Genomic DNA, 27,123 nt, shown 5'->3' on the forward strand with positions numbered 1-27,123 from the left:
TTATGTGCTTTCTCAAAATTAGTGCTTTACCATTTTCAATGTGGTCTGCATAGAGGCCAACGATTGAATGTGCCTATAATGTGAACACTATTATAACATAATGACAGGTGCTCAGCTCCAGAGTTCTTAATACTGCACTGTCATAAACACCCTGACAACCTGAACTCACCCAGGTAGACTTGTTGAGGCAGAAACTGTTGAACATTTTTAGTATGGTAAGATATGGGGCATTCTTTAATGGTTTTAAATCTTTCAAGACCACACATTCAAAATTGCTTTATGAATCTTGCTTTGCACAAAATTCGTTATTGGAAGAATCTTTAAAAAATAATTTGGCCCCATTTTGACACTCCCCCTCCCTCCTCCCCCCCCCCCCGCCACTCACAATGCGTCAGACTGGCTCCCTCGCTTTGCCTGTTCACTACTTAAAATTCATCCACAACTTTTACGCCCTACCACTTTGAAATGTCACCAGCCACCACTGATCAGCCGAGATCCCGGAGTATGATCAAGAGTGTGATAGGATTTTGTGTGTGGAAGAGGATACTGATTGTGAGAGCATAAGAATCAATTGACCCAAGGCCATGTTTTAGATAGATGGCCATAATGTACAATTGATGGTGGATTCATGATCTATGTACACCATCATTCCCAGAAGCATGTGTGATGCCGAGTGGCATGGCAGAGTGTTACTACCTAAAGACATTTCTCCTAGAGGTTATCGGGGTGAACCTATAAACATCTTTGGGTATATGATTGCTGATATCAAATTCAATGATAGAAATATTCAGGGGAAGGTGAATGTGGCAGATCGTGGTCTAGTCATTTTTTGTTGGATACACCAATATGACCTGCACATAGTTATTAATCCGAGAGCTACTTCACAGATCATGGTTGTTGACAATAAGTCCATTGACGATATTTTGAAAGGTTTTGAGCACATCTTTAGGCAAAGGTTAGGTGACCTGAAGCGGTACGCCCACAAAATTGAGTTGAGAGATGGAGCCATACCCGTAACAGCACAAAGTGAGGAAGGTTCCTGTAGTAGCACGTGAGGATGTAAAAAAACGTATTCAAGAGATGTTAGATGAAGGGATCATAGAACTGGTTGAAGCATCCAGATGGATTTCACCTGTCGTAATCCCTGAGAAGGTTGATGGACGCCGCAGATTTTGTTGATTTAAGACCCCTCAACCATAATGTAATAGCAGACACTTATCTCCTTCCTAATATCAATGAGATGTGATCCTGATGCTGAAAGGTGGTAAGTACTTTTCAAAATTAGATCTCATAAGTGCTTATCACCAAATTAATTTACATAAAGATTCCAGACCCCTTACTGCATTTATCAAGTTGGAAGGTACGCTTCAGTTCACTCACATGCCTTTTGGGTTGTCGTCTGCGGTGTGTGTGTGTTTCAGCGAATGGTAAATGAGGTGTTCAAAGGAATTAAGAATATCTTGTTTTTCAAGATGATATATTGATCTTTGGTGACACCGAAGAGCAACACAATTTGGTTTTAAGACCAGCTTTGCGTAGTATTGCAGACATATGTTTGACACTCAGGAGAGAAAAGTGCACATTCTTGAAGGAAGAAGTTGAGTATTTGGGTTACAACATTACATCCAATGGGGCGAAACCTAAAGCGAATTAGAAGCAATCAAGTCCGCTCCTGCGCCTTGCAATAGAGATCAACTAAGATCTTTCCTGGAATTTGTCGAGTACTATTCCAAGTTTGTGAGAGGGTTTGCTGACAAAACAAAAAGTTTGAAAGTCCTTTTGAGGAAAGGACATCATTTTAAATGGGAAAATGCACAGGATGAGAGTTTTGTAGAGATATATGCGAGGCTTGAGTCTTGTCTCCTTTTGATATAACGATCAGGTCAATTCTTACAGTTGATGGCAGTGCTAATGGTTTAGGTGCAGTTTTGATCCAGAAGCATGGCAGAACAGAAAAATCTGATGCGTTTGCCTCTAGAACTCTTTCGGTGTCGGAAAATAATTATTCTGTTATTGAGAGAGAGAGAGAGACATTGACTCCCGGGTGGGCTTTGGAGTACCTTCGTACATATGTGTGGGTTGTTGAGTTCACGCTTAGGTTGGTTCACGCTTAAAGTACTTCTTCTAGATTAGGCAGACAAGGGTTCTGCGAAACTATCCAGATTAGCAGCTAGGCTGCAGGAGTATAGGTATGATGAGTATATTCCTGGGTGGAGGAATACTCAGGCTCCGGATCGGACATATTTCTGGGATGTTTGAGTGCTTATTGTTTGGGATTTGGTTACCGTGCACAGCCCATATCAGCCTTTGCCTGATTTACTCATTGGCAACAAAGTGCCTTGTTTTTTAAAAAAATGATTCCAACTCCATCATCCGTGCTTGATCTATGCAAACTACAAGATGTTTGTGGATTCAACTTTCGCTGGATGTATACACCCATATATCTGCTCTTTGCCATTTGTTTGGCTTTGCATCTATCCTTGAAAAAGCAGGCTAGTTAATTCCTCCATCTTTTGAGCTCCCTTATCTTTTGCATATTATGCCAATTGGATTTATTATATTCCATTTTGGATCATTCGATTCCTGAGTCTTCCATATTGTAGATTCCATATGTTTGTTATACTTCCGGTTGGATCAACCATATGATGAGATTTTTTAATGAATTAAATTGGATGCTCCCATAATTGTCATGTCCTGATGATGACCATTTAATTATATTATGGTCAAAACGCCCCCTTGTGGTTACACTTTGTATTGTTCATTTCGTTTGTGTACCGTGTTGAGCGCCAATGTTTTTGTATGTCTCTAGATCTAATTATTTATCTAATAATACATTTTCTACGAATGAATTTCTATATTGCTTTTTTGTAATTTGCTTTTGCATTGTGTACATGTATATCTTTTTTCCTTTCCCGGATTCTTTCTTTTTTTGAATCGTACAAGTATTCTTTTTGGATGTATGTTTTTATATATAAATGTTAAACTTGAACCTTTGTTAGGATTCCACTTAAAGCTGAATACAGGCAGGAGAAATCCAGTTCTGTGCAGTCACATAGGGCTATCAGGTGATCCATTCAACTGCATGCAGCTTGACTTTATTGAGATGCCGATTATTCATCAATCAATCAGGATTTATAAAGCGCAGCTAATCACCCGATAGGTTATCCACGCGCTTGCTGGCACCGGCGGATTAATCAAACAGCCAGGTTTGTAGGGTCATTCGGAATTCTAGAAGTGAGGTGATGGTCTGGAGGTGGGTGACGAGGCTGTTCCAGATCTTAGCTACGATGTGGGAGAAGTAACATCCTCCACTTCTGCTTCGGTAGATGCTGGGAGTATTGGCAAGTGAATTGGAGGCAGAGTGTAGTCTTCCCAATAGTTGGTGGATGTTCAGGTGGTGGTTAATGTAGGCAGGTCCTTGGTTGTGTAGAGCCTTGTGTGACTGAGTCGGCAGCTTGAATTGGCATCTATTTTGTACCGGGAGCCAGTGGAGTTTCCTGAGGAGGGGTGTGATGTGGGGATCATTAGGGAAGGCTGAGGATGAGTCTGGCTGCAACGTTCTGTATGGTCTGAAGTCTCTGTTGAAGATGTGTGGCGATTCTTACGTAGAGGGCATTGCCATAGACCAGTCCGCTGGTGATGAGGGCTTATCACGGTGCATCTCGTGTAAGGGTAGCCACTTGAAGATCTTGCGTAGCATGGCGAGTAAGGAAGCAGGCGGAGGAGACGGGGTTGATATGTGATTTCATGGTGAGCTTGTCGATGAATCTGAAGTTTCTGGCGGGGTTGGAGGGAGTTGGTGCAGGTCCTTGGCCTGATGGCCGTCAGGAGTCGTTCCATGTGTTGCTGCTGTTGCCAAGGATCTGTAATTCCATCTTGTCTGTGTTCAGCTGCAGGCAGTTGTTCTTTATCCAGTCAGTGACATTTGTCATGCATCTGTGGAAATTGGTTCTGATGGTGGAGTCATCGGTGACTGAAGGATAAGTTTGGTGTCGCCTGCGTAGGAAATTATTTTGAGACCGTGGGATCTGGCAATGTTTGCCAGCGGGGTCATATATGCGTTGAAGAGCATGGGGCTGAGGGATGAGCCCTGTGGACACTGCAGGTGACCTCCTTGGGGTCAGAGGTGAAAGATGGGAGGTTTATCCTCTGGGTTCTTCCGTGAGGAAGGAGGTGATCCATCTGAGCGCTTCCCCTTGGATGCGGATTTGGTGGAATCTTTCGATCAGTGTGTGTTGGGATATGGTGTCAAAGGCTGCTGATAGGTCGAGGAGGATCAAAGCTGCTGTTTCTCCTCGGTTGAGGAGGGTCCAGATGCCATTGGTGGCTGTGATCAGGGCGGTTTTGGTGCTGTTATTGCTGCAGTGTCCTGGTTGGGAGGCATTGAGTAGCTGGTTCTGCTCTAGGTGTGTCATGAGTTGATTGTTTATTATCTTTTTGAGTACCTTTACTGGAAATAGGAGCAGGGAGATTGGACAGTAGATTTTGAGTTTGCTGCGGTCGGCTGAGGGTTTTCTGAGTAGTGGTCTGGCTTTGGTGTGTTTCCAAGCATTGCGAAATGTAGCAGTGGTGATAGAGGTGTTGAGTAGGGTGGTGAGTTACTGGTCGATCCTTTGGTTTCCGAGGTTGAAGATGTGGTGTGGGCATGGGTCTGTGGGAGCTCTGAGTGGATGGATTTCACGGTGGATGTGGTGTCTTGGGTGGAGAGGATGTTCCAGGTGGTCAGTGTGTGGTTCGTAACGGTTATGCTGGTGGCGTATCTGTTGAGGAAGTCTGTAAGGGTGGGTTGGGGTTCAAAGTTTCTGTATATGGTTGCGGTCTTGTCATGGAAGAAGTGGGTGATGTTGTCGCATAGCTCCTGTGAGGGCCTGATGTTGTTTTTGCTGGTTGCTGGGTCAGAAAATTCCTTAACGATGCTGAAAAGTTCTTTGGTGGTGTTGGTCCTGGTTTTGATGCGTGTGGCAACGGCTGTCTTCTTTGTTGCCCTCAGCAGGTGGCAGTAGAGGTTGGGGGAGGTCTTCAACGCTGCCCTATGGGAGGTGTCTCCTCCACAACTGTTTACGGTCTTGTTTCTCTATACTTCAGTGGTAGCACATTGACTGCTGCAGGCCGACTATGAGCATTTATTGTACAGGTAGTACCACTTCACTAGAGAATTCCAAATAAATTAAATGTTCCAATTGAGTGTAAGCCAATGTAACCATTTTTAAGGAGATGACACAAGCACTGGATAGCATTAGTAAAGTGCTCAAAGTTCTAAAAGTCAACAAAAACGGGTTCTGACAACAGGAGGAGTGAAGGCAAAAAGTTTGATTTCAACAACTGAGTTTCTTCGAGGATGCCCTTTTTGTTCTATTGGCTTCGATGCACCTGAAAACACCCCCTTTGGTTTCCTCTTCTCCACTGGACCCACATACGGACCCTGAAAAAGTAGTTGTTGGCCCCACCTAAGAACCTATCTTGAAGAGTTTTTCAGGTATCGTGCATTATACTACGTTTGAGTGGGATTGGAGGAGGGTTTTCGCTCAATGAATGAAACTGGGGTGTTGTGCCTGTGTAGCCCTCCAAATTACTAGAGAGCTGGCGATCTCCATGAAAGCTGACTTGCTCTGTGAGACAAAAATCATGCTTCAGAAATATATCCAACTTGGGTTGAACAAAAAGCTTAATAAATGATGGAGGTTGGTACCAAGGAAAATGAAGGTGCTTCATTCCATAGACTCAGTTCTTTGTGTTGGCCTCTACACCGCTAAACAAGGAGAAAGAATTATTCATGTCTACCCGTGTAGCTCATTTGATTATTCAAGTTACATAATACCTTCATGCCAAGCATCTGTAGGTGCTTAACAGCCAATTCCTGCAATGTCCCTCTATAACTATGGAGTGGAATCCAAACCAACACAAAGAAAATCTTGTTTCATGATCCTGACGTAAGTTTTCATTTTAGCAATGCTGGGTGCGAGCACTACAGTTTGGGCCAAGTGATGTGAAAAGTTGCCATCCCAAATGGGAAAAACTTAAAGGTTGCAGGCACAAGAAGGCGTGTAGCCCTTGGTCAGACACTTGTAGTCATTTCGAGGAAACAGTTTTTTTACTATTGACTTAAATATCTTTTAATATATTTACGGGTTATGTACATGCATTTAAATGGTATTACTTGAACATGCAGGCAATGACGACTGTTGATTACCCCCAACCAATTACTGCCCCAGGTTGCAATGTCTGTATATCTGCCTAAGCAGGTATTGTAGTGAGGGCACAAACTAGGTTGTTCACGACAGCCCTTGTAGCATATTAACTATAGAAAGACACTCTATGAATAGCACCTCTTCCCTGTGCAGTTGGAACACAAATACAAAGTAAGGAGGTTCATTGAAGGCAAAAGCTAATCTATATTGATGGAGGCAGTAGTCCACTTGTAAAGGAATAAGTGTTGGGCCCAAAGTTTTGCTCAGTAGCCCACAGATAGAACTAATGAATGTCAGGGTGCCAAATTTCAAAGCTACATACTCTTGATTCACCCCTTGTCGCTTTAATCCAGCACCAGACACCCCCTACCCTTTATCTCACTCCTATAGACTATCTTTCACAGATCAATATCCCGTTGTTACTGTTTTACACTTTTTCTCTTCTTCCTTCTTTATCCCTTTTGTGTTTATCGCTCTCTTGCTTGTGTCAGTCTGATGAAGAAAAAATAATTGCTGGTCCTCAAAAAAGGAGTGCCGGTGGGCCCCACCTGCAAACCCCAAATCAAATTAAGCACTATATGGAGGAAAGATCAAGGATACAAACCTTGCCACTAGTGTCATAGATAATTCATAGCGCGTTGCTACAGTTGTTGGCAATTAACAAAGATCCTACCTCTTTAGGAATTTTTTTTATCAGCACCTTCTTTGCACGAGTGATGAGGCCAATTGATAATTTTCAGTGAGGATTTTTCTCAACCTCAGGAATGGGTTTATGCTCTCTGATGGACCATCCTGTCACAACAGCCTGCAGCAACTCCGAGAGGGCACATGATTGACTTATCACTGATTGACTTATCTCTCTCTAGTGACCAGTCCGACTTCCTGTTGTGTGTGCTCTAGCGCTACTGGGCCCATTTACCTTTCCCTAATTTATTTCTTCAATTAAAATTTTACCACCCTCTTGGTGCTTCAATTGACCTCGTTTTGTGCCGAGTGGAGTTGGATATAAAAGTCCCAACAGTCATCCAATGAGGACCAAGAATTGGATAACTGGTCTACAAACCAGAAATCAGATTCATGTAAATTACTCTCAGAACAATGCTATAAAGGTATAGGATTACCATTACAAGTCCAAATCTCCTAAAGCATGGTACTCACAAACATTTTCCCAGGGGCCACAAATTTGGTCTGTTTTGATCAAGGGCCACATTGATACCAGCAAGGTGGCGGTAGGGGTTTGTGGTAAGGTGGGTGTAAGAGAAGCTAGACATATACATCTAGTGTCTGAATTGCACAGTGTGAAACCAAAAAATTGGGATTAATCCCAGCTTCTCCACATTACCAACTGTGTGATCCTGGGTAATTATTTTATTTCACGTTCGCTCCTTATTCTTCATTAGCACATAAGGACCTCGAAATACATGACTTCAGGATGTGTGCTGTACAAAGCCTTCTCCAGTGTTTGATTTAATAAACTATATGTTGTTCATGTGTAATAGAAACCCCCAGCTTCCTGAAGGTGCACATGACAACTGACTTGCCTCTTTGTACACCATTGGCATTGTTATCAAGGTGTAGGGAAGAATAAATGCTTCTCAATTCATGTTTGAAAACTATCACTTTAAAAAAAGTACTTCTCAATGCACTGATAATCTGATGTACTAAAATGAAATGGTTCTGCATGTTAATGAATTAACAGACTTTATCATACTTTTATTGCAAGATGTTTTTTTATAAATGATGGTGTTCCTACAGTTAAGTGGTTTAGGACACCCTAGTTACCTTTCTTTAATTTCAATTAACCTTTAAATAAATGCTTGCCTGTTTATTTAACATGTTGTTTGTTAGTGTTGAGTCACATAAACATTAGCCCAGTGCTGCTCTTGCCCAGAGGGGCTGCATGTAAAGATCAAGAGGGCCGTACTTTGAGAATCTCTGTCTTAACCTCTTCAGTGCCCATGACGAGATAGTCTCGTCATGGAGCACGGTTGCGCTGTGCCCATGACGAGACTATCTCGTCATTAACCCCACCCACTAGTGCAACGCCCGGCACAGGAGGGGGAAAGGGCGTGGCACTGAAGAGGTTAAAGAAACTTAGGCGAGCCATAATCATACACACCAAGAGCGAATTGAAAGCTATACAAAATAGCATTATTTGATGCTCTGAGATCTTCCTAATATGATCTCTCCTGCTCATTAGTAAACCCAAATTAGGAATGCACATTCAGTTTGAAGAAATAAATCATGATAGCTGAGCCAATATGGAAATGTTAGTATAGTTTATCAAAGGTAAAGGAAAAAATGTTGCATCAGGTTATAGCACACTTTGGTCAAATTCTAATAAGATATACCAAAGCTCAAGAGCTCATGGAACATGTCAGTTCAAGCAGTCTCCCGGAAAGGAAGGACCACCAGGCCAATATGACCGTTTGGAAAGGAAACCAGGCGAGTCTGCATCCAGCAAGTCAAGATTTCCAGGAAAGTTCCGCAAGTCTCCACCAGCGAAAGTAAGGAAATAATCAGCAGCCGATCAGACACCATCAGTGTGTGTGCACTGTCAGTTCCATTAGGCAATATTATATTCTTAAAGTTCAGGTGGTGACACCTCTTGGAATCACCTCATTGGCTCAAACCACTCAGTTCATTGGTCAGTTCATATAAGATGAGTGTCAGGTGACATGAACAAGATTCAAAATTTACAGAAATAGGTGTGACAATTCATTGCTTGAAACGTTGGAACAATGCTCCCTTAACAAGAGCGCAAGTGCAAGGGGACAGTTTTCCAGGCAAATGGTCCTCACTGTAACTAAAATGTATCAAAATGTCTTGTACAGTACATGAGAACTCAAGAAAGAAAACACGGTTTCATGTTATGTGTTATATTGCGAACGTCTCAGCAAGTCAAGAAAATTCATGTATGCTGCCAGGACCACATTAGTGTAACATTTCGTTTTAAATGTATAATAGTACATATGTGAAATACAATCTCTGAAAGTTTCACAGAAGCATCATCAATTAGGAGCACGTAACACCTACTTTCTCATTGTCGTTTTGGTGCACACTTTTTACTCGCACAAAAGATACATTTTCAGTAAAATTCAGCATTATAATCCGGCTAAATCATAATATTTGGTAACATTTCAGTAATTATACACACATAAATGAAAATAACGAATAATTAGAGGTAAACACCACAACGTGAGCGCTCACTATTTACACATTTCCTAACCACATTATTACAATATAGTACCTTGTGAGTTAGTAAATCAGTCTTTATTATGTAAATTAAAGATTCCATCGAGAGTTCTTCTTTTTCTGCATGCTTTTAGGATGCAGTAACTAAAATTCTCTATTTTTATGTTTCCTGAATGTTGGTGCATTTTTTTTTTCTCTCAGAAATGTCATAATTGGTTTCTAAGGTTATTTAGAGTTTTATATGTAATTCCGTCTCCAACACGTCTGTGGGAAGCCTACTCCTCGCTTCGTGATTGCTTCTGTATATTGGAATCCGGCTATGCATATACTTAAAAAAAAATGCATCCACAGTGCTCTACTAAGATAAAAGCGAATGTTATTAAATCTCCAGATCATGATTGCAACATGAAATTAAATATTACTAAATAAAAAAACTTTTTTCCACGTCAATTTTCAGTTCCTATATTGTTGTTCCCCAAAATTATTACTGTAAAAAATATCCCTTGCAGAAGCTGCAGTCTTTCTTTCTGCGTTCCAAATGTTTTCCTTTCCTACTCTATTCCACGTTTGACTCTGCTTTGATGTAAAAAAATAAATCCTCAGTTCTGGTAAATTGTGCAAACAACAGCTTCATCGAGCTGTCTGCATTTTCGTCACTTGAAATGGCGCCAGATTCCTGAGGTCCAGCACAATGCCTGTAAATTACGAGGCCATGTCACTTCTAATTTCTTCTGAGTTGCTTTCATTTCAGCCAAGGAAGTGTAACAGAACGTTTGTGGGACAAAAATCCAACATTCGTCCAATTTGCATCGAACCTTTTTCTTGCGTTCTATTGTGAATGTCTTTTCGGGTGTTTTTTTGGGTGGTAATTGACATTTAGTCTGCTGTGCTGTGGGAGCAAAGACGTTGGTCACTACGTTTCCTAAAACTTAAGACTTTAAACAAGAGAAGGCACGTACATGTTTGGCCGTTTTAAAAAGTAAAACGAGACCACCTACTCTCTTGGATAATCAAAGAAAGAAGTTAACAGATGTTAATCAGTTACCTCTGGGTTTTGGAAACATTTAAGCATTGCTTATGAATTGTGCTTTGAAGCGAGAATCACATCCTGTACTTTTAAATCTGCTCTTTCCTGTTCCATGAGTTTACTAACAATCGCTCTACAGTCGTACACGATTTAGACCCAGGGAATTATCTACTTTTAATCTAAATTAATTTACATTTACACGAATAGTTAGTCCAAGTTCCTATCTTCGATATGAAAAGGGGTTATAATGTGACACAATTATACCTTTATGTACTGTAAGCATTTGTGAAGTCAGATGAAAGAAAACATTAATGATTGATTGCAGAACACGTCCTCGTCAATCATGGTAAATTTGGATGGAAAATGTAATATCCTTTGCTAGTTCCCCAGACCATTTAATTGCCATTGCTATTTAGTAACACTATTATTCTGTATAATTAGTCCTGTTTATGGAGCACAATGTTTGAATTACAGCATATAGCAATTCGCGCAGAGACCAGCCAGTGCTTAATTTTAACCTGTGTTTGCAGGTGGAGCCACCTACACTGATTTGTCCTCGAAGCACTCTTATCCAGAGCATGTTTGAGAAAATTACAGCCGAGAGAACAAAGGAGGAAAAAATGAAGGGAAATCAATGACAAAGATAGAATGTGTGGATATAAAAAGAACCTGTAAGAATAAGATAATGGGGCGGGGAGTTTCTGGTGGTCGATTAAAGTGGCATGAAGTGGAATCACACAAAACACCATCCTCCTCACAACCAATTCAGACGACCACTCACCTGACATGGACAACCGCCACTGCCAGATCCAGACCAAGCCGAACGTCACCCTTTGTGGCACCCTCATCTACAGACCTCCCAGACCCCGCTCCCCCTTTCAGCAAAGTCATAGCTGACTTCATCGCTCACCACGCTCTCGCCTCAACAGACTACATCCTCCGCGGCGACCTTAATTTCCTCCTGGACAACCTCAACGACCATAAAGCCTCATCCCTACTGGAGAACCACGCAGTCATCAGACTCAAACAACTGGTCACAAAGCCAAGCCACCTAGCAGGACACATACTCAACCTCCTCTACTCCACAAGGAACAACATCTCTGTCAGCCACACCTTCATCCACTTCTCCTTCACCACACCCACCATACACTACCACGCCCACTGCGTTCTTTCCAGAAGCTGAAACAAGATCACAAACGTCTCGCTCACCACCTCCCTCAACAAAACCCCACCACCAACATCCAGCGATGCCTAAACCTCAGCATGCAATCTCCACTGCTGAATCTCCGACTGCTCCAGCATAATGGCTCACCTCAGGAAACCATCAGGCAAGCAGTCCTCCAAGAAACCTAGCTGGTTCTCCCCCACCCTCCAAGAGTCCAGACACACCTGCTGAAGAAAAGAATTAACAGCCAAATCAATGCCATTTTGTTCTCCTGCTTCCACACCCTCTGCCTGCTTCATAAGATCCTCAAATGGATCCCCACCGAGCCAAGGAAAACAGTCCTCGATGCACTTGTCAGCAGCACACTCGACTATGGCAACGCACTCTATGCCGGCACCAACCAGATACTCCTAAATAAACTGCAATAAATGCAGGTTGACTCCGCCAGACTCATTCTGAACATCTCACACCACAGACCTTCACTGGCTACCTATCAACAAAAGAACTACCTTTACGCTCCCCACGCACGCCTACAAAGCCCTCCACAATGCTGGAGCTGCATACCTCAGCCACCAGTTCTCCTCCTACACTGCCACCAGACACCTCCGCTCCCCCTAACTGGCCCTAGCCACCATTCCACTGATCTGCAAGACCATGGCTGGAGTAAGATTCTTATCCTACCTCACTGAGAAGCCTTTGAACTCCTTGCCTCTGCAAATCAATCATCATTGCTGTCGAAATTCAGAAAGGACCTCAAGACCTGAGTAGTTGCTCTTTATAAGAAACTTAATTGATTGATTGAATCAAGACTACAAAGCCTTGGTATTAAGCACGCCAACCTTTGATAGTGCAGGCTGCGGGTTTTGAGCAAAGCTTTGGGCCCCGGCACTTACCCTTTTACAAATCAAGCACTCAAGACCACTTTAAAAAAAACAGTTGACAAAAAGCTTAGTATTGAGGAGTGCATTACCCATAACGATACAGGAGACAAAAGCATGGCCACTCTCTGTGCTGAAAGCAATACTTGGAGGTAAATTATTTGCTGAAGCAGCCCACATCAAGCAGATGTGCAAGGCTTTCCTCACCCAACTAAAATGAGACTTGAATGAGTTAAAACTGGCTCACACATTCACAAAAGATCCAGAAGAAAAATATTATCACCTTTGGCCTGATCAGAACTTTAGTGTCACATCTATTACCAAACTAGATAATAATATTTGGGTAATAGGTACGCTAGTTCTTATATCAGGCAAATTGCTTGCAATCTTACTGAAGCGTCAATCCAAAAGCACTGTTGAGGTTAAACGCCTGAATGGTGAATGCTTCTGTAGATTCTATAAGAAAAACAGTACACAAGGGACGTGACAGATCCTTGGGCAGGAAAAACATACCTTGCAGGAGCCATTCTACCCATGCCTCAACCTAGCAACAGGGACAAGCTAGACATACACTTAACAAAAAAAGAGATCCTCATGGCCTTAACCAAACTGCGCCTCCCATGGGCCCAAGGCCCAAATGACTTCACAGCTGCTGTCTACAAATGCTTCTGCCCCACACTTCTCTCCCTGCTGCACGAAGATTACCAAGAAATTATACAAAAAGGAGAGGTGACCCTTTCTATGACAGAGTACACAAAATACCTTATCCTTAAGCCAGGAAAGTGATCCGATGAGTGTGGTTCCTGCGGACACATCGTCTTCCTCGTTGCTTCATCCCTATCCATCGGGTTTCATCCAGGAGTGCTAAACTAGTGATCACACCAAAAAGGCCATTCACCTTCTCACATAAGTAACAGAGGAAATGAACAATCTTCCTGGATGCAGAAAAAGCATTCAATAGAGTTGAATGGTTTGTCTTGTCTGACACATTGTGAGTGATGGGGATTGATAAGGAATTTCGGAACTGGCTACTTGCATGGGATTGAAAACCAAGAGCTAGAATCAGGATCAACGGATATCGCTCCTGTTGGGTGGCTGTAGGTAGAGATAGTAGGCAGGAGTGCCTCCTGCCACCGCTCCTTTTTGTTCTTGGCCTGGAACATTAGAGCAAACCCGCAAATCAAATGGCTCAAATGCAGCACCCACAATTGACTGTTTGCAGACATTTTTCTGCTAAACTCCCTCCCTCAGTTTATGGCAGAACCTATGAACTATCACCTAGTTTCTGGTGTTAAAATTCATGTCACCTAGTCCTAGATCCTTAACATTTCAGTTCCAAAAAATAGAACAGAGCATCTTCAGCGCCTAACTCTACTACAATAGACAGATTCAACTATCTGCTATTTGGGTATAGCTCATGTGAGCACCCCTTGATGAGATGAGAGAAGTGATTCTCCAGTTTCTACGGAGGCATGTAATGTCAGAATTAAACATCTAAAAGCATCAGAAACTGTCCCTTTAGGCAGAATCACTGCCTTTAAGATCAATCCTTTCAAAGATCCTCTGCCTCTTCCAGACACTCGTACATCTTATCCCAAAAGACTCAGATGCATGACCTGCAATCTCTATGTTCTTGGTATGTCTGGCAGGGTAGAAAAGAGAGAATAGCTAGGCTCCAGTTCTCACTACGTACACGACAGGGGAGCTGGGGATCCTTGATCTTCTGTATTACTATGCAGCAGCCAAGCTGATTCCTGATTCACCAGCCTCGGATGGAAACTAAACAAGCATTGGCAAAGCTGATAGGTCTTATTTTTTCGAGAGTTGGAGCTATTGGCATTGTGAATGACAATGTATTATACCCATGTGTTATGGAGTGTACTGGATTTATGTGGTGTGGAGTAGAATTGTGTGGGTTGGATTGCAATTGAAAGTTGTGGAATTGTGTAATGTGGAATAGTGGGGTGCTGAGTGGATTTGTGCAGTGGCATAATGTGGTATGGTATGCAGTGAAATTATGTGGAAATTAATTATGTGGTATTGATTGTACTGGAGTTATGTGGTGTGGGATTGTGTGTCATGGAGTGTAATTATGTGGATTGGTATTTTGTGTTGTGGATTGGTATGTTGTGGAGTTTAATTATGTGGTGTCTTGTTCAATTTTGTATCATGATTCGGAATTCTGTGGTGTGGATTGGATGCATGTGGTGTGTTCTGTAATTGTGTTAAGTTGAATTATATGGTTTGTTGTTGAATTATGTGGTGTGGAATAGAAATGTGTGGGGTTGAATTGTGCAGTGTGAAACTGTGAGGGGTTAAGTGAAATTATACTGATTGGAATTATGTGGCATGGTGTGAAGTGTATTTATGTGTATTGTAGCTATGTGGCATTAAGTGGTTTTATGTGTGGTGTATTTATGTGGTATTGAGTCGAATGTAATTATGTGAAGTTGAAACATGTTGCTTTGAGTGGTATTAGGGGGAGTGTAATTATGTTGGGTGGTGTTGAATTGTGTGGCAGTGAATTGTATGGTGTGGAATTATGTGGGATGTCACACTAAACATCCAGGTATGCCACAAAGTACCTTCAAATATGCAAAGTGGGAAATTAAATATGCGTTCACCAAACTGCCATCTGTGCAAGTTGCCGACCTGTGCAAAGAACACTTTATACTGATCCAACTACTTCGCTGGGGGTCAGGAACTGCTGGCCGGGCTTTGCTCCGCCGCTTTTCTTGGCTGGGACCTTTCTTGCTGAGCCTTTCTGCCTTTCTGCCCATGAACGGAGACCTCCAGCTGCAACTGAACTCCGGGCCGGGCTTTGCTCCGCCGTTGTTATTAGCCGGGCTTGGCTCCGCCACACCGGGACTTCACATCCCATCAGCCTCGATTGCCGCGCACGTCGTCTGCCAGCGCCTGGAGGCGCATAAAGCTCTGGCTGGGGCCGAGTCCCATGTGATCCAACTACTTCGCTGGGGGTCAGGAACTGCTGGCCGGGCTTCGCTCCGCCGCTTTTCTTGGCTGGGACTTACCTTACTGAGCCTTTCTGCCCACGAACGGAGACCTCCAGCTGCAACTAAACTCCGGGCCGGGCTTTGCTCCGCCGTTGTTATTGGCCGGGCTTGGCTCCGCCACACCGGGACTTCACATCCCATCAGCCTCGATTGCCGCGCACGTCGTCTGCCAGCGCCTGGAGGCGCATAAAGCTCCGCTTGGTTCCTCGTCCCGCGGGACGCGCCGGGAGAAGCCCGGGACAAGGGCGGGCTGTCCTAGGCCGTCAGTGGCCGAAGGAGGCCAGGCTGGGCACTCCCTCTGTCACCTGAATTATGAGCATATGACTGTAAGTACTGCCGTTCTATCCAGGTTAGGCACACAGGCAATATATTCCTGCTGATTACAGTGACTTTGTACTTAGCCCGTGGTCCAGTGGAACAGTTATAATGGGAAAAAGGAAGCTAACGGAGGGAGGGGGCCCAATTCTAAGTAAAAGAGGGAGAAAAGCTAAAAAAGTTTCCCACGCCGCCAGCAATTGTGTCCTAGCTAGGATCGAGGGCATTGTGAATGACTGCGAGGACATTCTTGGTGCTAGTATTGACACCACTTCAGCTGTTGAGGGTAACCGGCCTGTGGATATGTCAGTACTAGCTCATCCTCATGAAAGAGTCTTTCAATAAGAAACCATCTAAAAAGCCTTCCACTTGTGAGGTATACAGACCAGTGGAGGGTATTCTTGGGCCTCCATCCCCCCCAAAAAATTTAGATCAAAGTGTCTCTATAGAAGCTTCCAGCGATTGTCTATCTGTCCAATTACCCTGTTCAAATAGGTATGCTGTTTTAGATCCCTGTTAAGAGAACAGCTTAATTTCCACCCCTAGTAAAGCAGGGACGGCCAAGCCCTCTGATAGTCCACCAACATGCAGTCTGTGTGGCCCCCAGAATGATGCCCTCCGACAGAGAGTGGAACTTCTTGAAAGGGAACTGGCTCTGTTGAGGGAGAAGGTGGACTTGCTTGGGAACAGGCCTTCTGGCCCAGCCATCCCCCCCCCTATACCCACTAGTATCAGCTTAGGTCGGGAATTGGTGGGAAAGAGTCCTGAGGAGGCTAGGCGTGGATCAGTGAAAGGTCAAGTGTCCCAAGCCCGGTTCCCCACTGTTACTCCTATCCCCCACAGACAATCTAACTCACATCTTGAATTGGGTTTTGGCAAGGGTAATAGAGGCAGTGAACTAGATCGGCCCCCCTTAGGAGCTAAATTAGACAGTACTGCTATTATCAGGGAAGAGCAGTTCGTCCGGCCATGTTTGGGGTCCAATAGGGGTAACACACACACAAGGGGCCCCATTCCCACAATTTACATGACTAAGGTCCTAAAATATAAGAGTCCCCATAGTTATGAAAGCCAAGAATCCCTCCATAACAAAGTAATCCACAGGATAAGATACATGAGGGGATGCAGGTCGATAATACGGGAGGATGTGGCAAAAGTAACGAGGATTAAAAAAGATGGTTCGCTGACAGACTGTATTGAGATTAAGGTATTTAATGCTGAAATTGCTGAAAATCTGGTGGCACTTGAATTCCGTACCTCCCCCCCAGGGCACTCGGCAATTCAATTTCGTAATTCTCCACTATGGTCACTGGAGGGGGAAGGAATAGAGTCCGGTCTAAGTATAGTAGACTGACTGGATATAACTTTACCATCAGTCCCCGGTACCAAAATTAAGAGGGGGAGAAAAGATGATATAGCCTTCTGTCCAAATTTCAGGGGGGAAGGGCTAGTGGAGCCGGGGAGTCTATTGGTCGATTACAAAAGGCATGCAAGTGTGGGAGGCACTGGAACTGGGGACAATAGTCCAGGGACATTACGCTTTCTTTCCTGGAACATTGCTGGGCTGCAAAAAAAACTGCTGCTCCCAGATTGGAACACATTTTTAGATGGCCAAGACATTTGCCTGTTTCAAGAAACTTGGAGTTTGGTACCCCTCCACAAGTCCGGGTTTGCCACCTACTTCATTCCAGCTACAAGATCAGGGAAAGGCCGACCAGCGGGGTTCATATCTGGCTAAATATTTCCTTAAATTGGTCAACGTCCATGCATATAACCCCCTCAAACGACATCTTACATTTGACGGTGAAAGGCCCTAAAAATGTTTTTAATTTGGACATATTTAATGTCTATGCTAGAGGGTCTCCCGGGGCACAATTCTCTTCAACCATAGCAATATTGGAGAGAGAGTTGTCCAACATCAACCCCAACTCAGTTGCCACTGTGGCAGGGTTTTAAAAAAATTTTTTTTATTTCTTTTTATTAAACCAATTCGACAGTCAGACAGCATATATTCATTGGCAGGCGTCGTCAGTTACAATCGGCCACAAATTATACATCTCGATACATGTTTCCAATGGAGTTTCAAGTTGACGAGGGGGTTACATGAGCCTCATCCGCAGTCAGTCTGCTCGGTGGGGGACACACATCTTCTCTATAGTGGTTCCAAGCTCCCCACACTTTACTCCACTTTCCGGGACAACCCCTGGCCGCAAACACTGCCTTTTCTCTCCACATGCACCAGTCTAGGTCTTCCTTCCACTTCCCCAGACCGGGTGGCTGTACCGCCCCCCACAATTGTGAGATGTTTCGTTTCGCTATCATGAACGCCAGCGTAGCCCACTGTGTAGTGCACATGTTGAGTTCCGTAGGCTCCCAGACATTAAGCAGGCACCTACGTGCCTCTGGGTGGATGTCAACCCCTAGCACAGCCCGCACAATTCGGTGTACACCTCTCCAATACTCTGCTATCCGCTGGCACCCCCAAAGGGTATGGAAAAAGGTCCCTGGTTCCCCACACCCCCGTCTGCACTCCCCACTTTCCGCTCGTCCCATACGAACCAGCCCAGGACCCGTTATATATGTCATATGCAAAACATTGAGCTGAACCAGCCTAAGTCGGGCCTGTGTTGCTACAACCCTGGGGGATGAGACTGCCTCCTGCCAGTCTTCATCGTCAAGTTCGAGGCCTTCAGCATTCCATCTCTCCCTAAGGCGCACCAGTGGATCTTCCATGTTGTTGATTAGCTTCTTATAAATAAGAGAGATTGTTTTCTCCGGGATATGGCCGTCTAGGACCCTAGTCTCCAATGGTGACGCCTCTGGCAGCGACCCACCCTTTGGGATCTTTGTCAATAACGCATGCCGGATCTGCAGGTACCTGAAGTGCTCGGCGTCCGCCATGCCATACTGCTCCTTGAGGGCAGCGAACGATAGAACCGCGTCCCGTCCCCACAAGTCCTTGATCTGCGCGATCCCTATAAGATCCCACTCGTCAAAGCCCTTGGATTTCCAAAGGCTCCCCAGTTTTTCGGAACTCCACAGAGGCGTGGCCAGCGTCAGCTTACCGTCCCATCCCAAATGCTTGTTGACTGTGTGCCACACCTGGACTGCGTGGGCGGTGGGGCCTGTCAATGAGAATCTACCCGGCCTAGCATACAGCGCCCTAGTATAGTCTCCCCCCGGGAGCAGCCACCTATCCATGGCGTAACCGGGATCACCAGGGTTGCCATGCATCCCATGATTAATCGCAGCCAGCTGGGCCGCCCAATAGTACTTCCGAATGTCAGGGAGACTTATCCCCCCCGTCATACCAATTCAGGGTCAATTTGGTGAACGTAATCCGCGGTCTGCCATCCCAAAGAAGCTGCCTTTGGAGGCCCTCAACCTCCTTAAAATAAGACCCCGGGACCGGGTCCATCGCGTTGTGGAGCACGTACAAGAAACGCGGAAGTGCCATCATTTTAAAAAGGACCGCCCTCCCCAGCATAGAGAGAGGAAGGGACCTCCAACGCGCTACATCCGCTTTGAGTCGCTGCAGGGGCGGGCCCAGATTGGAAGCAAAACGCCACCCCGGATCCAGGGACACATAAATCCCGAGGTAACAGAAGCCATCAACGGCGATTGTTATTGGGCAACCCGGCGGTATCGCTGGCGGATCACCTGCCAGCACATAAATGACAGACTTCGAGCAATTAACTGTGTACCTGGAATATCTACCAAAGATAGCTAAGACGTCCAACAAGCAAATCAGTGACGCCCTTGGAGTGGCAATGTAGAGCAGGACATCGTCCGCATATAGGGTGATCTTGTCTTCCCATTCCGCGGTCCACCGCAATCCCCGAATAGAGCGGTCTTGCCGGTGGTAGGGGATTTTAACTGCACTTACGAACCTCTTTGTACTGTGGATGTTCTGGGTACTGGAGAGCAGGACACTAAATTTGCAATCGCCCCCTTAGTTTGTCCCCAATTAAGAAGTGGACTCAAAGGGCTATACAACTGAGTGCCCTTACATTGGAGCATAATCTAAGAGCCGTAAATGGAAGGACACGCTCCGACTTGTGCGGGGCCAATACTTACAATAGACTCAGTTGTCCGTCAAGGATAGACTACATTTTGCTGGATATACGGCTCTGGCATGATTTAGCGGACATGGAAATTCTACCATCCCAGGACAGTGATCACAATCCGCTTTGCATGCTTTTAAGCAATATCTGGACAGCTTCCAAACCCCATAATGTAACAAAACTGTCAACAAAAGAGGTAGTGCCCTTTCACTGTAACCGACGCCTCAAGTGGCATAGGGTCTCACATGAAGAGGATACATTGTGTAAAATAAGAGTACTCGTAGAGCAGAAGTCCTTGGAGCTTGACCTGCTCCGAGAGCCCCTTATGGGAGCACAGAACTCTCTTCTTACAAATTACTACCAAGATTTTACTGAAAAAATGGAACTGCTTTTTACCATACCGGAGCACCGCACGCATAAAAAAAAAACCTGGGCCCTCTAATATGTGGTATTCAAGGGCTTGCAGGGAGAAGAGACGTATGTTAACTGTAGCCCTCCAAAGTAATAACATTCCTTCTGTTAGATACGCCAGGAAAGAGTACGCTAGGACAATTGAGCAAGCCAAGCGTATATGGGAAGAAGCATATTGGCAGGATCTGAAATCTGCCTCCCTTCTGAAAGATGCCACACTGTTCTGGGGACTTATTGATAAAGGCAGCCGTACGGGTGATGATCCGATCCCCAATCACATTACGGCACAGCAGTGGCATACACACTTCACTGGCTTGTACAGTGAGGATAATAGTCATTCACTTTTTAACAGCGATAAGCCCCCCTTATTCTTGGAGGATCCTTTACTAGATGCGATCCCTGAACCTGTTAGCCCACCCAATCTCTTTAAGCTCAATGAGGTCTCCCTTGCTATCACAGGGCTAACATCTGGGAAGGCGACGAGCCCTGATGGCATTCCTGGAGATCTCCTCCTCCACGAACCAAAATTATGGGCTGATTTCATCCTGCTCATATTGAATTTAATTGCTAGAGGCCATCCTGTCCCGGATTCTTGGAAAGGTGCCGAAGTGGTAGCCATATTTGAAAAGGGGAACAGGGAGGATCCTGCAAATTATAGGCCGATTAGCTTAATCGACGTAATACAGAAGGTGGTTGGCAGGGTCCTCCTTATGAGGGCCAGGACGTGGATGGATGATGTTAATGTGCTTTCACACTTCCAGGCAGGCTTTAGTCATAGGGTGGGTACGATGGACCAGGTCTTTCGGTTTTTTATGATCTACTGGAAAGTAGTGGTCATTGGGAAAGGCAGTTTATATCTGGCCTTTATTGACCTCAAGACCGCGTTCGACCTGGTCCCTCGTACTAAACTCTGGCTGGTGCTGTCCGATCTGGGCTTCCCACCGCTGATCCTTGATATTATCAAGCGCCTCCATGAGGGGAATTACGCAAAAATCAGATGGGGCAATCAGGGCCAGTTGACAGATAGGTTGGCGGTGGATAGGGGAGTCCGCCAGGGCTGCGTGCTGGCTCCAACTCTGTTCTCCCTCTATATAAACGTGGTGGTTGATCATTTGAGAGAGGATCCATCGGATGCCCCAGCCCTGGCAGGGGAGAAAACTCCTACCCTCCTCTTTGCCGACGACACCCTTTTGATGTCAAAAAGCCCAAGTGGTCTCCAAAAGCTGCTTGACAGGTTCAGCCAGTTTTGTGAAGCACGGGGCTTAGTAATCAACACCTCCAAAACAAAACTAATGACACTATCCCCATCTAAACGTTTCAGGAATGGCATCTCACTTAATGGTACGCCATTAGACACCGTAGATTCCTTTGACTATCTGGGCATCAGGATCACCAACACGATGAAATGGACTGGCCATCTAGCTAAAATGCTTCTTAATCATAAGAGGGTGGCGGGGGCGATACTAAGAAAACAGCGGCTCTCCTTTAGTAGACCAGTAGTCTCGGCCCTTGAGGTTTACGATGGGAAGGCTCTACCCTCAGCATTATATGGGGCGGAGCTATGGGGGTTCGAGAATACTTGTGACCTGGAGAAATCCGAGAATCATTTTCAAAGAGGACTGGTTTCCCTCCCTCCTTCCACCCCCTTGTTACCACTTCGTATGGACCTGGGCAAACGCTCCATCAGGGACATAGTAAGATTACGCCCATTGCTCTTTTGGGTCCGCCTGAGACGCACCCATGAACTGGCTAGTTATGCTGATGCCCTGAACGAGATTATTAATCTAAATACAGGCAATAAGATCAAATGGATCTGTAAATTAAAGCAGTTGGTTACAGAAATTGGATATGGGGAGGCATGGTCCAATCAGACCCCACCTGCAAAGCAAATCATTAAAAAAGCCTACTGGGACTGGGTGAAGGGAGAGGAAGCTCAAAATCCCAACCGAGATATCCTTACTAACCAGTTTCTTGAGCATAAATTGGTGGCTAAATCTGAGCAGTATCTGGATTATATACAATGTCCACGAGACAGAACGCTCTATATGAAGCTTAGGTTTGGAACCCTCCCGCTTAACACTTTGGTAGCAAGCTGGAATAACCAGAATTCAATATCTGCCAACTGTCCCGGGTGCTCTGTCCCTAATGAATCCATTCCCCACTTCCTCTTTGCATGCCCGGTTTATAGGGCGGCAAGGAGGAAGTGGCTTAGCCCTATCTGTAGAAATTTGGGCTTTGTGAACTATAGGGTGGCGCTACGTTTCTTTTTAACTGATGCCTCTTCCCTGGTGGTGGTCTGCGGGGTAGCTAAATTTTTGGGGTGTGCCTGGTTGATACGTACCAAATTGCTGAGACCTTACAAGAGTTTGGACACTGGAGATATATGAGCATTTTCTTTTGCTATAACATGAAGTGTTTTTTATGGCTTTTATCTGTATATATTCCACTCTTTTATCCCACTTTTTAAATATTATATGCTGTATTATGACGGATTTTTAGGATGATCTGATAATGTTCATACTTTTATGATATTTTATATCGAATAAAGTGATATTCAATTCACTTTATACTGTGTGCATTAGCGCTGGGTCTAGAGAAATGCTCTACCAGTCAGCCGCGTAGGGCGCACACCTCCATCTTCCCTCATTGCCCCTAAATGTATGAAATGTTGCCCTAGTGCAAGAGGGGATGATCAGGCCAAAATGTGATTGTCAAAACGGTTACAAATCTTAACACCAAACCTGTACATCAAGGGCGTGTAAAAACAAAAAGTCAAGAGAGTGGTGACTATGCCTTGGTTTATACATCATGGTATTGACTCATAATTTAAATCGGAATGATATGTCCATCTGCAATGATTGCGGTTTTCTACTATGCTCAGACACAGTGTTCTGGCACTAGATTATACCAGAATATCTTATTTTGAAAGATTACAGTAATGAAATCATAAATTCAAGGTCCACACCAGCAACTCAAAGCCAACTTAACTGCAACACAACCTTCTGTGCTCACATTCACTAATGTGAGATCTGGACATTGTGTATGAGCGCTGGGGTGTTCCCAGGTGGCTCTCTTGTATCCACCCTTATGTATGTGCATGTATTTGTTGAATGCGAGGGAGCGCTGAACATTCATGGGAGCTCTGAGCTAGGATTCAGTACATTTTACAGTGGAGGCTGACTTGGATGATTCATCGTTGTTCATTTCAATATCACTCATCCTTGCAAGGTTGACAAATCAGTACCTTAGGTTTAAGGAACGGCGAACACGTTGCACGTTCCAAGAGACTATAGAAGTAAACATGTGTTTTACAAATACATGGGTTCTGTTATTTAGTTACCTCAAGGTCACCTTGGAAGAGAGTATACTGTGCTCAACGTCCACGGAGTGTCTGTCGCCTTAAACATTTATGTGCAGTAACCCCTAAAATCCTGACACTGTTAAAAAACAGAAACCCCCTTCAAGGGAAGCCTCTTCCGCCACTACCAAAGAAAAACAATGCATGATTACTCGTGTAAGGGCACATGAGATCGCCTTGAAAGCCAACCTAGAACATATTTATATTTTAATCATAGAACTAGAAAAGTGATCACATTTCCTATTAAGCAAAAATATTCTTCTTGGGAAACATGGAGCACTAGCATACCTTTACTGCAAGAATTAAATACTGCCTGCAATTTACAAACGTAATGCCTACCATGTGATGCACAGTTCCCAAAATTTCTAGAACGGATGATCATCATGGGAAAAAAGGACGATGGGTGAAGGTAGAAGCAAGGCTGAAAAAAAATACAACTTGGGACATAAAGGTAAGTGGAAAGCGGAAGGGGAGGTCTGTTTTCAGTGGTGTAAGCAAGCTGTTGATTAAGAGCTGTTGAAAATGGGGATAAATTGCTTCTTGGAGGCAATCCCTGCCATTTTTCTGCAGCCCGTGAATGGCAACTTTCCTCAAATGGAAGCACAGGGAGTGTACAAATTCCAGAATTTTTGTTAACTATCATTTGTTCCAGTAATAAGGATTTCTTAAACGAGCTCCAGGTATGAAAGGCGTGTGATCTTGCTCCTGTAAGTACGGTTGCCAGGTTGCTCCAGGAGGGCCAGGCATCTGACCTTTTGCTAGCAGGTGAGATACTGTAGTGTATGCATAAGCATGCCTTTCTATGGATAAGGATTAATTTAGATGCTCACTGATTACATTCTGTTTGCAAGTTCTTTTAGGACTGTAAAAGGGCACTGGTCAGCACTGATGCCTGTGATCTCATGCTCATACAGCCCTTAGAAAGGAAGCCTGCATGTATTATATTATTTGAAGTACTCCCGGGATTCCTTTTCGAGAGCACCCCTACTTGTGACAGATGGGGCAACGGATGCTCAGATGTCAAGTAAGTACGGAGGCTCAAGTAAGACACATCACATCTCCACAGTCTGTGTGTAAACAGTTCTACACATGGCTCATTCACAATCCATTATCATCATACTTTTGAAGTTGCTGTAATTCTAGGCTAATTTTCCAAAGGGACCAGGGGTGGCTGGTGGAATTTGAAACTGGTGGGGCATATGCAGAACGAAATCAACGTATGCGAGCGAGCGAGTCCAACGGCAATAAGGTGGGTTCGGGGGGGTTCTCCCACCGTGAAGAAATTTTTAAAAAATTGGCATCATTTTGGTGCGATTTTCAGCACTATTTCTGTGATAAATGGACAAAAAATTCAGTTCTTCTAGGCATTCATAAAAGAAAACTCATACATTATTTCAGAGAATTTCTGGGTTGGCAAGCAAGTCTGACTTCTGAAGAGGGCTAGGGTACTAAACAAGACTGCTGTGGCTCTACCCTTTCCAATAGAAAACACTAGTTAGCGATGTGAACAAGTTCAATGGACAAACCTGAGGTCTAGGGAGAGTCTCTCTCCTGAGAAAGAAATTTAAAAACGATTGGCAAATGGTGCATTTTAAAGCAAATTAATGCAGCAATAAAGCAAGGCTTATTGAGTAGTGGGAACGTATAGTCCTGAAATATTAAACACATTAAAAACTGCCCCGTATCGTCTTGCATGAATTTGTTCAACAGTTAATGTAATATGTAAATTGTTCTGCATGACAATTTTCGCCCTTTAAAATGTATGCTTGCCCAGTGTCTTGCACTGCATGCAGCATTAACTTTGGAAAAATATGCTCTAACCAGACTTCGGGAAGCACCCACAGCTGCTGTCTGTAACCAGTCATATAGAAATATGCGCAGACAGGTTTTTAAGTGAGATGAAAAAAGTGAGTGCTCCCTATCAAGGAACATGCCAAATACATTTCTGTGAGTCCCATAGTGTGCCATCAGACCGGTATTTTGGTTTCCCTCTGAGATGTAATTTTATCCTGATAAATGGCACAACAGCTGACATTCTACTCCCTCATACCGACCCTCCTCCTTCTCTTCATTACTGCCTGGCCTCTCTCTCTCATATACTGACCCTTCTCATTCTCTTCATCACTCCCTGGTCTCTCTCCCTCAGATCAACCCTCCTCGTCCTTATCACCACTCCCTGGCCTGAGGCCTCTCTCCCTCACATCGGCACTCCTCATCAGTCGCCCTAATAAGTATGTGCACCCACAGTCCCTCGATCAATTTGCCTGTCTCGATTCCTTCATTACCTCCCGTGGCCACTGTCCCTCTAACACAAGCCTTTCTTTCCATGTTAAATATTGTGTTTTCTCTTCTCTTTCTGCATCGCGTTCTCTTCCATTAGAGAAGATCGTTTTAATTGCTGCTCAGGCTGAACCGCGACCACCCCCACAACCTCACCTGCACTAGGCCTCGCTGGGAAGGTCAGTTGAGGGGGGCTGTGCAGGAAATTTGATATTCAGAAGATTGGGAAGAGTTATGAAAAATGACTTCCTTTCCCTTGACTCTTGGAAGTCATTCATCGACATAGAGTGGAGCCTGGGGATTTCACTGTTTACCCAAGAGAGGAAACGGGCTCTTGTCGCACTGTAGAAAATCGCCTAATGTGTTTGACTCGAATACAGCTATTTTTGACCAGCGTTTTCTAATTAAAGGCAGCGTCCAGGCTGTGAACAATATCTGCGTCTCGTCTGCCGAGCATTTTCAGTCATACCTCGTGCGTGAAGCTTTCATTTTACACATCTGTTTCCCTGCTCATGCAAACTTCCTGAAAATGTGATTTACAAAGATCGTTCATTCTCTTCGGCGCATTTCAACTAAAGCCCTGGACACCGTTGCGGCTCGCAATACATGCGGGGGGCGTCATGCGAGGGTGGGTCGCGTGAGGGGGGGGGGGGGGCCACGCGAGGGCGGGGTTTAAAAATAAAGTTTAAACAAAAAAAATACATGAAAACTTACCTGACCGCCGCCGGATCCCTGCCACATCTGCTGTGTACAGTGTTCCTATTCCCGGGTAGTCTGCCGCTGCGTTGGCGCCTTCGTGAGTGGCTGGTGCACTGTGCAACCCCTCTCAACCAATCCAGACGCTGCTCCAGCAGCGCCAGGATTGGCTTGAACACAGACTGTCTCTGCCCATAGGAGACCGGGGGCTGCGGCCACTGGCCAGTAGCAGCCCTCGCTTGCCTAATGCAGGGCACTGCCGGCTATACTAGTGTGCATGTTCGGGCTGGTCAGAAAAATGATCAGCCCAAACCTGAACATTCCCACTTGGCCTGCCCTGCTGCTGTCACTCAGTGAAGTCAACGACAAACCCAACCCTCCAGTGCTGCCCCACCCCCTTCAGCGACGCGTTCTCCTGACTGACTTGGATTTCGAGTCAGGACCCGCCCGGTGGTGAAGTTAATCTTCCTCCGTGACCATGTGGTTAGTGGGGCAATGCCCCTAAGCCCCAATGAACGCACCGCCCCTGAAA

Source organism: Triturus cristatus, chromosome 4_1 (genome assembly GCF_964204655.1).
Source record: "Triturus cristatus chromosome 4_1, aTriCri1.1, whole genome shotgun sequence".
In the NCBI taxonomy this organism is placed as follows: Eukaryota; Metazoa; Chordata; class Amphibia; order Caudata; family Salamandridae; genus Triturus; species Triturus cristatus.